Source organism: Nycticebus coucang, chromosome 21, assembly GCF_027406575.1.
Source record: "Nycticebus coucang isolate mNycCou1 chromosome 21, mNycCou1.pri, whole genome shotgun sequence".
Taxonomy (NCBI): Eukaryota; Metazoa; Chordata; class Mammalia; order Primates; family Lorisidae; genus Nycticebus; species Nycticebus coucang.
This window is the reverse complement of record NC_069800.1, coordinates 6,165,431-6,179,280: the sequence shown is the minus strand read 5'-3', so window position 1 is coordinate 6,179,280 and position 13,850 is coordinate 6,165,431.

The window sequence follows — 13,850 nt, the reverse complement described above, 5'->3', positions numbered from 1 at the left end:
AAGTTAGACAAATGGCCAAAAATCACATGAAAAAATGCTCAAAGTCACTAATCATCAAGAAAGTGCAGGGCGGCACCTGTGGCTCAAGGAGTAGGGTGCCGGTCCCATATGCCAGAGGTGGCAGGTTCAAACCTAGCCCCGGCCAAAAACAAACAAACAAAAAAATAATAAATAAAAATAAATAAAAAAAAAATATATATATATATATAAAAAGAAAGAAAGTGCAAAGTAAAATCACAATGAGATATCACTTTTCTCAATGACCTTTAAAGTCCAAAACAAGATTCTTACCTGGCTGCAGAGAGAAAGGACTGCTTATACACTGTTGGTGGGACTGCAAAATAGTACAAACCATACGGAGACTCCTCAAAGAACTACAAGTAAACCTACCATTTGATCCATCAATCCCACTACTGGATATCTACTCCAGGCACAGACTGACAAATATTGAATGATCTCTCTTATGCTCGGTATCTAAAAAAAAGTGGAATTCAGGGAAGCAGAGAACAGAGTGGTGTTTGCCTGGACTGAGGAATGAGGGATTAAGGAAATGTGGCTCAAAAAGTACTATTTCAAATAAATAGAATTAATAAATTTGAGAGATGTATTGTACAGCATGGTGACTATAGTTAATAACCCAATATACTTGAGAATTGCTAAGAGAATACACTTTAAATGCTCTCAGCAGAAAAAAAAAATAAGCATGTTTGTTGATGGATGATGTTTGCTAAACATATGTACAGCAATCATAAGGTTTTAGTCTCTTTGTGGGTTGCTATTAATGAATACCTGAAGCTGGGCATCTGGAAAGAAAAGAGTTTTGTTTCGATTTTTGAAGAGACGGGGGAGCGGGGGGCTCGTCTCATCCAGGGGCCCTGAACCAAGGAGCGGCAGAGTTTGAAAAGCCAGCAGCTCGGGGTTCGGTGGCACCCGCCCCATCGGCCGAAGTTGGGGGGGGTGGGGCGCAAAGCGCGGGGTGGGGGTGGTCCTGGTCTTTGGTTCTCTACTCCGTCCTGTTTCAACAGCGAACATGTCGCGGCCTGTCAGGTCAGTGCGGAGTCCGAGGCCTGGAGCGGGTTGGAGGGGGTTGGGGGGTGAGTGGTGGGGGACAGAAGCCTAGAGTAGGCCCTCCTGAGTGCCACATGCGGCCTCCTCCCTTTTGGGGCCCGTGCGCGCCCTTGAGCGTGGGGGGCCTTGCTGACGCCAGTGCGCGCTTCCCTCCCCGCCCCGCGCTGCTGCAGGCTCGGATCTGTTCTGCTGCCTCCCCCACCCGCCTCACTTGGAGCTGGCGGGGTGTCGGCCGGAGGGGGAGGGGTGTGAAGTCAGCTCCCCCAAGCAGGCCCCACCTCCTCGGGCCGGCCCCTCGGAGCCCACAGGAGAGACGCCGACTGCTGCTCCCCACCTTCCGCGGGGAGGGGCGGCAGCATTCGTACTGCCCGTTCCCCCGCGACTTGCGTGGCGGTGGGAGAACTCAGCCGTCTTTCTCGGCCGATCGCGGTGTTACTTGCGAGGGGGGAGGGGCGGTTTTGCCACCCGGCCCCGCCTCTATCTTCCCGGGTCGCTGCAGGCCCCGCCTCCGGATCGGGCCGGGCGTGGGCGGGACCCGTTCTTTTCCCCTTGGGCTAAAGTGAGAGTTCTGGCTGGATCCTGGAAAATTAAGGACTGCTGCCTCTCCCTTACCTCGGAGTTTTGAGAGAATTAACCCCAAAGTTCGCTTTTTCTCTCCCGACTAGAAAATGTCCTTCTTCGGGGAAATGCCCGTACTCAGGGAGGCGCGGGTTAACAGCACGGCCCAAATCCCGTGTAGTCCTCCTTCCACTCTTACCGTGTACAGGTTTCGGGATATTTTTGTAACCCTCTCCTTCCCCGAGTGACTTTAATAATATAGAGACTAGGTTCAGTTGTTAAAAAAAAAAAAAAAAGAAAAGAAAAGAGGTTTGTTTCATTCCTTGTTCTCCAAGCTATTTAAGAGGCATGGAGCCAGCACCTGCTTTGGGTAAGGGCTTCAGATTTCCTCCACTCATGGCAGAAAATGATGGGGAGCTGGAGTATGCAGATATCACACTGCAAGACAGGAGGCAAGAGAGTGATGGTGCCAGAGTCTGTTCATAAGCAGATGTCATGGGAGCCACTACGGTGAGAACTCGCTACTGGAGAGAATGGCACCCGGCCATTCATGAGAAATCTGTCCCTATGACCCAAATACCACCCTTGCAGCCCCACCTTCTACACTGAGAATCAAATTTCGACTTGAGATTTGGAGTGTCAAATATCCAAACCATAGCAATTATACAATATAAAGGATAAAATTATTTGTAAATTATGCCTCCACTCAATAGTAGGCTAAGTTAGGGAGTATATCTTCAAAATCAGATGGGAAAGGAGGTAATTGGGAAGAAAGTTTAAGTCTTGCTAAAAATCTATACTTTCTCATGCAATGATTATTAGGTGTTGAGAGATTTTTATTACATGAAAGAGTAATTGGATGCATGTATATGTTATGAAAAGAATTTTCATTGTGGAGAACAAAGTATAGAAGAAAATATTTAAAGTCAGGGAATTTGATGACAAATACATCCTAGTAGTTTAAACCAGAGCCTTAAGAGACTGAATTTGGTGGTACTGTGAAGATTGAGAAAGACCAAAAAATTGGAAATATTTCAGAGATAAGATAGAGAAGATGTGAAAATTTATTAAATAAAGGAAAGAAGAGTTACAATCTGGAATATAAATTTTACAAATAAAGATGTCTCCACTTAAATACAATGATCAATACAATGCATCTCAAAGTAACTGCAGTTATTTCCCAAGTATTAGGAAAATAAGTCAAAATAACTACAAAAGGACAGGTTGCAATAGCATATGAATAAAATGGAAGAGTGCCCTGATTCCTAATGGCTTCGATTAGGTCCTTGTTCTTGGTGTAGTTTATAAAGTTACAGAAAAAAATACATTGACCCAGGAATTTTTTTAATAGTACTGAGCACAGCATAGCATTATCCATTCTATAGATTAAATGAATGGAACAGGGCCTATAAATCTATGTCACCTTAAAATCCTGGGCCTGCTCTGATGTACAACTATGTCATCATGTACAATTCAATAGATGTCATTTGAGAGGATTTCGTGCATCTGGGATATGGAAATAGCTGGGAGAATTTTTTTTTTTTTATTAAATCATAGCTGTGTACATTGATATGATCATGGGGCATCATTCACTTGCTTTACAGACCGTTAGGGTATATGTGAAACTTGGAGAAAAATTTTTGTTGAAACTTTTTCAGTTGCTTTGGTCAGTCTCTTTGACAGTTTATTGAAAAATGTAGGTGTCTAAATGTTGCTGTGAATATATGTTGTTGACATGATTAGCATTTATAATCATCTTGCTTTAAATAAAATAGATTACCCTTCACAGTGTGGTCGAGCTTCATCCAATCAGTTGAAGGCCTTAAAGAGCAAAAATTAAAGTTTACTAGAGCAGAAGGAATTCTGCTCCTGTCTCAGACAGCCTGCTGTCTGCCTGCCATTACTGGACTTGCCTATAGTTTCCACAATCCTGTGAGCCAGTACTTTAAAATTAAGCAATCTCTCCTTCTCTCTCTCTCCCGCCCACCCTCCACACTCATACACACACAGTTTGTTGTAGCTCTGTGGAGAATGCTGATATAATCATATGAAGATACTTTCTATATAAAATCTGTATGCAAAATAATATTATGTAACTTTCCTTGATAGGAAAAATAATACTAATAAATAAATACAAAAAGATTTAAAAATATAAATATGGATTATTAAACTTTTTATATCTGACATAAAATGATCATACCCTTTTTAATGTATTTTCTCATTTACATGGTTTAATATAATAAATTGATATAAGCAATAAGCTCATTTCTTTTCTTCATTCTTTTCTGTAAAGTCACAGGGACACCCAACGGAAATAACAGTAGCTCTATGGCTTTTAAATATAATTCATCATTTAAGCACTATGTTCTTTTCATCTTTAAAATGAGAGAGTGTATACTGGATGAGTCCTACTTTCTGTTAATTTTTCACGTATTCATATTGAGCTCTGCCACTGAAGTTGAATATATATGAATTCTTACTTCATGTATACCTGAAAAAATGTATTTAATTCCCCAGAGAAATAACTTTCATAGAGTAAGCAATTAAATTTTCCTTTGAAGTCAAGGTAGAAATATTTTAAAAACTAATATATGAATATCAATTAATAAATCTCGAGTAATATGTTTCCCTTTGTTCCATTTTCATTACTTGAATGAAATGAGTTTCATTACTTGAATGGAAACCATGGGAAGTTATTTAAGAAATCTTCATTCATACTTATTCTGTATCAAGAAAGATAAATTCATCAAAAGTAGCCAGAATTAATTTTTAATTTTGTTTCTAATTGAGAATCAAATATCAATGCTATGTTCTTTAAATGTAACATTTTTTCTTTTTTTGTTTTATTTTAAACAACATTACTAAACCTTTCATCTCTAAGTGCTATATATGTTTAGAATAAAAGATCCTAAAATATTAATAAGATAAAAATTAAAATGATAATCCATTTACGTTATCAAAGATTCACATAGTTTTATTACAAATTACTAATTGGAGAAAACAGTACTGCGTGTTAAAAGAAGCATTATATTTTGAATCTGCTTTTAATGGCCATTATACTAATGGTCTATCATATTTTCATTATAAACCCAATAAGTGAGATGCATATGATTGATTTTAACCATCTCCTTTGAAGCTGATTAAACCGGTAAAAAGCTATCACCAGATGCATGCAAAATCTTTTCTTCCCCTTCAGGAACATTAGTTGAAGACCAAAAAAAAAAAAAAAAAAAAAAAAAAAAATATTCACTATTATGAGTTAGTGATTTTCTAGAGATTTAAAAATAAAAACAGAAAATGTTCTTAAAAGCATGACTTTCCTGCTGTTTGTTAAATTCGGTGAACTTGTTATAAAATGCCATTGAGAATAAACTGTGCCCGGTTCCAGAAAGGTCCTCTCTGTACAGACTTTGTCCTGTAGACAGGTCACAAACACAAGACTGTGCTTCTCTGTCTTGAGAAGTTACAGAATCATTGAAACTATGCAATTATATTGTCAGTCAAAAAAAAAAAAAAAGAAACATTCAAAACTCTAACTGTAAAAGGCGTAATAAAGACTGTTGTTTTGATAGAAGTGTTATTTTAAAAAAAAGGAAAAAAACTTGAAAAATATTCTAAAGTCTTGTACTTTGAAATAAAAGTCTCTGTTAAGGAAGGTATATATTTATTTTCATAGATTCTATTTTTTATTTATATTTTTTTTTTTACTTTTTTTTTTTGGGGGGGCCAGGGCTGGGTTTGAACCCACCACCTCCAGCATATGGGACCGGCGCCCTACTCCTTGAGCCACAGGCACTGCCCAGATTCTATTTTTCAGAAAGTAACTATGTGCTGCACTAGATCTTCAAATATACTGAATATTGAAGTCTCCTTTTATAAATTATCATAAATTATATAGCATTTATGATTATTTTATTTAATATAAATTATTCTGAAGTCAATAGTACAAAACATGAAAAATATCAGCTATTAAGGAATGGCAGTGAAATATTTATAATGTCAAGTCCAAGTGAATACTCAGGGAGATTGAATTCACTAAAAATTACCTTCTGCATACTTATTAGGGATTGTCATATTTTTAAGTAACCTGTTTGAGTTATTTTCCACCAATAGATGAAGTAGAATTTTAGTCTATTATTTACTATGTAAAGTATCATTAATATTTTTCATCAAATAAATAATTATATGATGACAGTGATGGATCTAACAAGTGAAGTTTCAAACCAAGAGGCTCAAGAAACATTAAGAAGGACAGCCACACTGAACGGGTGCATAGTACACATTGAGAACCACACCTTTGTTGAGACTTTTGTAAGAGACAAAAGACGGGGCAACTCAAATGAGACTCTATTTCTTTAAATTATAGTTTTACCATTTATTGGATATTTGACATTGGGAAATTACAAAATTTTTGAAATAGTAATATTTTCACCAGCAAAATGAATTTGCTAACTACACTATTATAATTAGAGGGTAATGAAATAATTCTGTTATCAAATTTTAGTTCCATTCTGGAAACTTAATACATATTCAGTAAACGCTAGCTGTAATTAAAACTCGTGAAATTTTTAAACGTCCATTCTTTGCATTTGTAGTGCTAACATTTGTCCCATTTTATAGATGTGAACAAGGAGAGGATAAGTAATTTGTAGGAAATCATGTCGTAGGAGAGCTTTTAGGAATCTGATCAGGAATGGGAGAAATGTTTTAAAAGAGAACAATAGAATGTCAAACATCTTATAAGCCAGAAACATATAACTACAAAATATAAAACAATCTGACTTACAATCATTTTTGGGTGATACTTAAGCCAAGAAACAAATGGCAATAACCTTAACACAGTTTTGTAAGGTCAACATGAAAGGGACACAACATTTAACTACATAAAAATAAATAATTGGATTTTGTTCTACAATATGAACTAGATTATGTTTAAAAACTTGAAAAAACACAATACAAATATGAATGAGAAAATTAAATAATCATTTCTTTCATCAAAGATTAAAACTACTAATATCTTCTTATACATACCAATCCTGTGTTTGCTTTATTTTTTCCTTTTTTTGCTAAATAATGTATTACAAACATTGCTGGACAATGATTTTCTTATTTCTCGGACCACATTCCAAGAAGCTTAGTATTATTATAAATATTTTAAAACTCACAACAATAACAATCATATAGCAAAGGAATTATACTTAATGTTAATGATTCTATGGGTTAATGGAATTATACTTAATGTCAATGATTCCATGGGTTAAATGGTAGCTCATTGTTATTTAATCTAATTTTGTGCTTCTTAGATTATTAGCAAGACTGGACATTTTTCTTATTTATTAGCCATTGATGTCCCTTATCTTGTGGATAGCCTGTTCAGATGTTTTAGTTCCAATGAAACTCAAATAATTACCTGTTACACTCTCAATTTCCAAGGAAATAAATACAGCTATATGTTTGAACAAACTTAATTTAAAATGGGTTGTATTTTCTTATTATAAAAATAACTGATTTTCTCTGTAGAAATTAAAAGATTTAAAACAGAGTAAAAGACAGTAAAAAAAAGAGACACATATCATCTATCATTGTATGGTTTTGATAAAGTAAAAGATGTATAATGGTTAAAATGTTGTCATAAACACCTCTTTTGTGTTTTACATATACACATACAAATGCACATTTCTGTTTCTCTGAGAAAAAAATACACCAACAGATTAAAGAAATACAAATAATCTCTTATACATTCCACACACAAATTCTTCAAAGCAAACTTTTAAAATTAGGTTATAGTACTTAATCTATTACTCTTCCAAATGTTGTATTAACCTCCTGTATGGTTATACCACATTTTGTTTATCACATACATGTTAATGGAAAATTGGTCCTGACTTTTGAAATCTATAATTTCAATTTTGAAATGTATCTTAAGAAAAATATTATATATGGAGATAAAGTTTTGTAAGTACAGGCATCGAAAAGACTTTTAACAGGTTTCTATTGTCTACTGTGTGCCAAGGGCTGTTAGCCACTAAATTACAACAGTTAATGACACTGACAAAATTTCTAACTTTACCAAGACTACCCTCTAGTGAGAATGACCATCAATAACAACAAAAAAATGTAAACATACACACATATATGCATATATACTTATGTTGATTACTGCTTTGCACATGACATCTATATTACATATACAAATGTATAAATATGTTCTCTAAGTTACAATGAATCAATAATGTGGATGAATCTCAAGATTATTATGCCAAGTGAAGAAAGCCAGAAAGCAAAAGAAAATGTTCAGTATGGTACCATTCTTGTAAAATTATACACAATATAATTTAGTTTATTAAGATACAAAATAAATTTTAAGTTGCCTTCAGCTGGAAGCAAAAGAATAGACGAATTTCTAAGTTATACAAGGAAACTCTACAATTGTTGTTTCCCAGTACAGTAATGGACACCTTCTGGGTAATTTTCATTATTTTAATTTTTGTTTCTAATGGCTATTGATGAGACAGAAAATATTGTCTGTTTTTTGCGCATTATCCATAAGTTATCTTTTACCACTTGTTTTTTCATTTTTTCCAGTAGAGTGTTTTCTTTTCCTTATTGATTTGTAAAGACATCCTCGGATTAAAAAATATATATACTACACATACACATATATATCTGTAAAGTATATTATAAATATTTTCTAAATTATTTTTTACTGTTTAATTATTTTAAGTCTTATTAATATAAAGATATTTTACGTTTTACATAATTCAATTTATTTATTCATACTTTCAGTAAATTATTTATGAAATACTTGTTAATACTGAATGAATACATCATTACATTCATTTTAGAATATGAATTTCAAATGTGATTACTTAGACACTTACAAAAGAACAGTGATTATAATTATAGGATATGTTCTATTTTTGTTCTTTTTTTATACATGAAATTTCTATAGTGTTATATTTGAGGGATGTTAGAAAAAAACATGAAGTTTATCATACATTTCAAATTTCAAGCACTGAAATTAATCACAGTAGTTGTCAATCATTTTATAATTTTTAAACAAGCATTTTTATTATTGTACCTTTTGTTAAAGTAACAGTTGTAATCATCCTATTGTCTTGCCTAAGAATTTTCACATTTATCTTTAAAATTGCACTAAGACTTTTATAAACCATGAAAATATATAATGGAATCCTAGCAGTCAGTAGCTTCAGAGACCATTTTGAATTATTTTGGAAATGTCAGAGTGTACCCAGAATTGTGAGTAGTTGCATTGCCTTTGGAATGCTCACTTGCCTACGAATGAGAAAATTTGTAAGTAATTGAACGATCATCTCTCCCTAAATTACCACCATGTTCCACCCTGAGTTACCAGGCACACTCAATTTGTAGCTGAGATATTGTTCTTGGATTTCCAGCAAATACAGATGGCAATGTTTGAACAAATTCACCAAATTATAAAGAGAACATCTTATAATTTCATTCTCCACTTGTCAATCAATGGCAATTATATACTCATTCAAATTTCAAATTTTATCATTATTTTATGATGTTAAAAGAAAACAAATGAATTGCAGTTTAGGATTTTAAGTCAAGGACAGGAAGAATGAGGTCAAGTTTGGCTAGATGTCAAATTAGACACCATTGCAAATGAGAGCTAGATGCAAAAATACCATGGGCACAATAATCAATAATGGCCCAGTCTAAAATAATTAATGGGAATCAGTTGTGCCTTCTAGATTAACTCTCATTATTTTTCTTTTAATAGCTTAAAAAATTGTTCACTTTTCCATATCTATAAATTATTGTAGCATGTGGTACTAAACTGTTGCAGGTATAAATAACCTTCAATTTGAAAAAAAACATACTTTTTATTCAAACATGAAGCTATATTTTCTTGTGTAACAGGTTAATTCTACAACTTACTCCCCATGGTACATTCCACCTATTTAGCTTTTTTTCTGAAGAAGTTATCATGCACTTCCCAACACACACACACATGCACACACACAAAAACATAGAAAATGTTAGGGGCGGCGCCTGTGGCTCAGTCGGTAAGGCGCCGGCCCCATATACCGAGGGTGGTGGGTTCAAACCCGGCCCGGCTGAACTGCAACCAAAAAATAGCTGGGCGTTGTGGCGGGCGCCTGTAGTCCCAGCTACTTGGGAGGCTGAGGCAAGAGAATCGCCTAAGCCCAGGAGTTGGAGGTTACTGTGAGCTGTGTGAGGCCACGGCACTCTACCAAGGGCCATAAAGTGAGACTCTGTCTCTACAAAAAAAAAAAAAAAAAAAAAAGAAAATGTTAGTGGAGAATGTTGTTTCCATCTATTAAAAATGATGAGTTAACTTATGGACAGAGTCAGATCTATAATCGATAAGAAGCTATTTTTATATGTACACTTTGGTGAAGGATTGACAGATGGAGCATCGGAAATCAGATGAGGTAAAATTGTTATTCCTCATAAAATATTGGTATCAATAGCTTATGTAAAAGTACACAAATATACATTCTAATTTTATTAAATGACAGACATGTTTTAAAAAGTCGTATATTCATTTATTCATTCAGAACATATATTTTTATTTTATTTTTTTGGGGGGGCTTCATTTTTCTTTTATTTATTTATTTTTTTTTAATTAAACCATAGCTGTGTACATTAGTATGATCGTGGGGCACCATACACTTGGTTCATAGATCGTTCGACACATTTTCATCACATTAGTTAACATAGCTTTTGTAGCATTTTCTTAGTTATTTTGCTAAGACCTTTACATTCCACATTTACTAGGATTCACATATACCCTTGTAAGATGCACCGCAGGTGTAATCCCATTAGTCCCCCTCTTTCCCCCTCCCTCTCCTCTCCCTCCCCTAGCTTTCCCCTTTCTCCCTATTCTTAGGTTATAACTGGGATATAGCTTTCATGTGAAGGTCCTACATTAGTTTCAAAATAAGGGTGAGTACATTGGGTACTTTTTCTTCCATTCTTGAGACACTTTACTAAGAAGAATATGTTCCAGCTCGATCCTTTCATGTTTACATGGATCGAGCCAGAACATATATTTTTAAAATCTGGTTGCTCTTAACTTGTTAGCTCATATGTCTGCACTTTACAGTATATGACAGCTGCTAGCCACATGAGGAAGCATTTAAAATACACCCCAAACACAGTTATATTTAATTTCAAATAATTATTTAAATGATTATAATATTTTATTGGAAAGCTTATAAGTATGTTTGTGATACCATGAGTGTATAAATCTAATTTTTGAATTAAATTTTGCGAAGTTTAAATGAAGGTCAATTGTTCCTTTATGAGAATTTAACATCTTTATTGAGATGTGCTGTTAAGTGTAAAATGCACACTGTATCTCAAAGATTAAGTCCAAAAAATAATGAAAACATTTCAATAATAATTTTATAATGATTACATACTATGTATTAAATCATAATTTAGATTTAAAGTTTAGCATGCTTAAAATTAGTTTTCTTGTTTTCCTTTTGCATTTTAATATAGATATGAAAAATTGTAAAAGTAAGGTATTAGGAGTTAATGTTGGTAAAGTACCAACAATGCCAATCATATAGTTAAATCATTAATATTCATGAATTTCATAAGTATCCATCTTATATTAGAGGCAAAGGCCTTTTCTTTTATAATTTGAAGGTTACCCATGAAAAAACTGCTCAAATTCGTTACCTTATTCTGACCTAACCTGGGGTCTGGATTTATTTTTTATAAAGCCTTTAAATAAGAGCAAGAATCTTCTATCAAAATGTATATCCAGAACTAACATAGTGGTGTTTGGAAACTCAGTTAAGGGAGTGGTGCTAAGTGTATTTCATGCATTGTTTTACTCAGTTCTTACAACTCCATGAGCTGTATGTCATTACTGTACTTTAATACTCAGAGAAAGCAATTATCGTGTCCAAGAGGCACAGGTGTAGGCATTCAACAAATATCTTTTGAGTATCTCCCTTGTGCTTGAGCTGTCAAAAGCACATAAAAATTGCCAATGAACAAATATCACGAAGGTCTCTATCCTTCTGAAGTTTTATTTTACAGATAAGAATTAAAAATCTAAAGCTAGTTTTGACTTACTATAATTTTCTGCCTTCCCTGAATAATGCTACTCATGATAGTTTTGTGTTTGGGGATTAGTTATTTAATCTCCGTGACCTTTATCAACTTAACCTCTAAATAAGAATTAAGAACAAACATAATATTGAAACCAATATATTAATGCAGAATTTGGATTTGGAGTAAAATAACACATGTAAACATTGCCTTATTAACCTATCACTCACATGTTTACATTTTTAAATATTCATGTTATTTGAGAACAATTGCCAAAGCATAGTTTATTATATACTGACATTCAACTAGTCTGATATTATTTTACTACTAAGCATATTATATGGTGTTGTTAAGTTAGTTCAATAAGTTTGTTTGAATGGATTCTCTTTCATTTTGTAACTTTGACATTAAGTATTGTTTTAATTTTGTCCCAAATGTATTTGTTCAAGACGCAGAGCTCTTGAGGCCTTTTGCTTAACACATAAAATTTTCCTAAATAAAATTTTATAGTATTGCAGGATGTCAGAATTAGACCACCATGAACATTATGTAAATAATGCTACAAAGTAATATTCATTTAATTTAAATCTTTTAAAGTAAAAATTCAACAAATTTATTCAAATTATATTTTAATTTTTTACATTATTTCACAATTTGAAAATTGTAAACATTACCAAAGTTTGATGTATTTAAACACTTATTCCAGTGTATAAGGATAGTCGCATCAAAACAGATGGACTTGTAAGAACACTTCCATAGTATAAACTGGCAAGTTTTCATTTTGTCAAGTGTGAGGATACAGAACAAACCATAAATTTTTCCTATGAAAAATAATATGAAAAGTAGCATAAATTTTAATGGCTTAATGTATTAAAATTTTATCAGAAATGTCTAAGATTTTTTATTTTCATTAGGCACGTCAAAAGTATTTTAATTGATTTGCTCTCACATATAATGCAAAAAAATCCTCTGGATTTCTACTAAATCAGACATCAAACAAAAGTATGTTGATATCTTCAAAAGCCTGAGGCAGTCTAATTTTTAAAATCTGCTTCATTTTTAAAAATATACATTTGTCCTACTCAAATACATGCATATTCAAAGTTATAAAATTGAATTTTCTGCCTTTAGCCCTATTTTAAGAAGTAATAATACTCATGAATACCAAGAACAAATATTCTTAGGGAATTTTAAATTAATAATACTTAGAGTAACTGTTTAATAAAATGATTGTATTCTTCCAAAGGACTTCATGTTTTTTTGTTTGTTTGTTTGCAGTTTTTGGCTGAGGCTGGATTTGAACCCGTCACCTCCTGCTTATGGGGCCTGCACCCTACTCCTTTGAGCCACAGGCACTGCCCCAAGACTTCATGTTTTTAACCAAACAGCTCATAATGGGCTTAACATTATGTATAAAATGACTTCTCAGGAAGTTCACAAGTAAAAACTAATAACGGCATTTAAATTTGGAAAATCAACTCAACATTTAAAAAACAAATTTTTGAAGAACTTGTCAACATAATTTGAATATGTGATGAATGTTTTCTTAATTAAAAAAATTAGTTATGGCCTATTTATTTATTGAAACATTATGTAATGATGAGAATCCAGCTATTCTAATGAAGTAGAAAATAAACTTGGGAAAATGGATTCAAAAAACCTTCCATAAATGATATTATAAAAGAAACAATTCAAAAGCTAAAGACATTTTTTTTCTATTAATTGAGTTCCCTCTTTGATTTAGCCTAATGCTATTTGACCAAAAGAAACAAATGAGTGTTTGGTTGTGGGGAATTGAAGTTAGGGGCTACTGAGAAATCTTATCACTTCAGGAATGACTTGTGATAACCTTATTAAATACGAAGAAATAAGTCAAAAAGAATGTCTTTAAGGGCTTTGATATTTTATTGAAACTGATGGTTTTTCTTAAGAAAAAAATGGGTTATAGCAGTGAGTCACTGAAAATTGTTGCACATTATTTTTTATTTTAACTTCCACAAAGACTTATTTTTCATAAAATTTTGTCCTGATATTGAAAAATTTTGTTAACATATTCAAGATTTATTTAATACAATAATATTATGTGTCTATAAGCTTCTTTTTATATATTGCTGAGGTGTACTCTGGGTATTCATGAAGTTCAT